Source organism: Colobus angolensis, unplaced genomic scaffold, assembly GCF_000951035.1.
Source record: "Colobus angolensis palliatus isolate OR3802 unplaced genomic scaffold, Cang.pa_1.0 Scaffold138, whole genome shotgun sequence".
Lineage (NCBI taxonomy): Eukaryota > Metazoa > Chordata > Mammalia > Primates > Cercopithecidae > Colobus > Colobus angolensis.
In genome coordinates, this window is record NW_012114466.1 from 2974690 (window position 1) to 2977405 (window position 2716).

Below are 2716 nucleotides of genomic sequence, written 5' to 3' on the forward strand. Positions count from 1 at the left end.
GGGGCTGGGAATGCCGCAGGCGTCTGGAGAAGCGGCCAGACAGAAATTCCGGAGGTGGGGATGGCTGAGGAATTTTAAAGATATCTTTAGAAAAGGCATCTCTAGTCAGCATTAAGGAATTAGCTATAACCTCTCCCTGGCCCCAGCCACAGATATGTAAAATCTGTCTACACCCAAGAGCCCAGTGCCAGGAGAACAGTGGAGGCTCAGGCAAAGGTGCCACTGCTCTGGGTCTGGGCCATGACAAGTAGAGAGGGCACAGCTGCGGGCTGCCTCTGGGGCCAGAAACCCCAGGCAGAGGCCAAGAGGGGACAGAGCTGTCACAAACCCTCAGAGCAGGGGGCAACTGGGGGACAAAGGGCCGAGTCCAGCCCCGAAGTGCGTTCTGTGTGGCCTGCAGTGTCGGAGGAAAAAAAAAACGAAACTGCATGCGGCCAACATTTTACAACGGAGAGACTGACACAGAAACCCGGATTCTGGCCGCCCTGAAGCATCAGATGACAGTCTTGCTGGGCCTGAGTCCCACGTGACAGCTCCCACCCGGGTACTGCCCCTGCCAGCAGGCACGAGGGCTCCAGGTGCCCTCCTCTCCTCACCGGGCCTTCCTCTCACTTATGGGGCTTTCTGGGTCCGATGAGGGGCTGGGGGACCCAGTAATTGTATTGTGGAGGGGTGCCCTGTGCAGGGCTCATTTGAGTCTGAGACTAGGGAAGGGAAATGCCCCTCTGTTAAGGAAATGAGAGACAAAGGGACTCAGTCACACATCCCCCAAGCCACCAGAGCCACCCCCGCTCCAGACTCATTCATACATCCTCAAAGCCACCAGAGCCATTCCTGCTCCACACTCATTCACACATCCCCAAAGCCACCAGAGTGGCCCTCGCTCCAGGAAGTTGCCAGGCCAGACGTCCTCTCCTCCCCAGGACCCAAACTCATTCCAAACTCCCCCTGGCCAGCGGGGTGTCTGGAGCTGGTAGAGGACCCTGGTCACTGAGGGGGACCCTGATATCCTCAGAACTACCCTTCTGAAGGGCCTGCAACCCCTAAGCCTGGCTCAGCCCCAGCTGGACTCAGTTCCCATCCCCAGGGACGGGGCTCTGAGCTCTAGTCCATTAGCACTACAAGTAACATCATGATCTCTGGGACACAGGCCAACCAAGGGGAGGAGACAGCATACCCCTGAAGGGGCCAGTTCGGGGCCCAGGGAGGGGTACTAGAGGCACGGTACAGGGGCGGCCATTAAACATACTGCCCCATCTCGTCCCCACAAGGCTGCCAAGCGGGAGACCAGTCCCATCTTACAGACAGAGAATCAGAGGCCCAGGGAGGCCAAGGCATATGTCCGAGGTCAGAGTCAGCAAATGGCGGAGCTGAGGCTGCAGCCCTGTGGGCTGGTGGAGAGAGAGAGACAGCCTCCATCTCGCCTGCTCTCCCCGGGGCGCTGCCCTCAGCTGCTGACCTTAGCTGCCCACTTTCCCTGGGCACTGCCTGCTCTGGAGAGGCACTTCCGCCCCCTGGTGGCGAAGCCTGGTGTTCCCTCAAAGCCGACCCGGCACTGCCTGCTCTGGAGGGGCACTTCCGCCCCCTGGTGGCGAAGCCTGGTGTTCCCTCAAAACAGACCCGCAAGTCCCTTCTGCACCCTGCAGAGCAGCCTGGTCAGTCCCGGACACCCGGGAAGAGGCCTGGCAACGTGCTGGGCACGGAAAGCCATGGGGAGTTCCTGGCTCTGTCCCCACAGTCTCTGCCATCCAGGCCCATCCTGTCCCTTCCCTGAGATGGGCGAGGAGGGTGACACCACTGCCCTATGAGGCACAGAAAAAATCCACGCACAGTCATAGAGGCACGCCAAGGGCTTGGGGACGGCTGCCAGGGTGGTTGCACGGCAGAAGGAGGTTCCTGAGATAGGGCCGTGACGCTGGGGGAGCCCAGGGTACTCACGGTGACTCCAGCACCAAATGGGGTTAGGCGGTCATGGCCACAGCCCCTCTCTGTGCACCGATTCTCAGGGACCATCCCAAGGCCACACGGCCAGTTAGTGCCCATGGCAGGATGGGTGTCGGGCCCGTCAGAAGCAACACGTGTTGTGTTTCACAAATTGGAGAATCCAACAGAGGCTCCCCTGTGGCAAGCCTGGGGTGGGTGCACCGACAGTAAAGGTGGGTGGGCCCCTCTCTCAAGTTCCTCCAGAAGAAATGTTCCCCTCTGGTGGCCTTGGAGTCAGGATCAACTGTTATTATTCCCATTTCATGGATGGAGAAACTGAGGCTGCATGGGAAATACAGCAAGGGACAAGAAAGACACGGTCCTTGCCACCAGGAGGTTAGCCCACCGTCCCATCCTAGCTCTGCCATCTAATTTAATGTTCATGCCCTGGCCAAGCACAGTGACTCATGCCTGTAATCCCAGCACTTTGGGAGGCCGAGGCGGGTGGATCACCTGAGGTTAGGAGTTGGAGACTACCCTGGCCAACAAGGTAAAACCCTGTCTCTACTAAAAATACAAAAATTAGTCGGATATGGTGTAGTCCCAGCTACTACCTGTAGTCCCAGCTATTAGGGAGTAGTTGTAGTCCCCTAGTAGCTGGGAGCTGTAGTCCCAGCTACTAGGGAGGCTGAGGCAGGAGAATCACTTGAACCCTGGAGGTGGAGGTTACAGTGAGCCAAAATCGTGCCATTGCATGCTAGCCTGGGCAACAGAGCAAGACTCTGTCTCAAAA

General features: G+C 58.2%; 1 protein-coding gene across 1 annotated transcript in view; it reads right to left on the minus strand.

Moving 5' to 3' along the window:
- The window catches only part of PRR5 (proline rich 5 (renal)), a 58922-nt gene that overhangs the window by 41004 nt on the left and 15202 nt on the right, over nt 1-2716 (minus strand). The window lies entirely within an intron of this gene.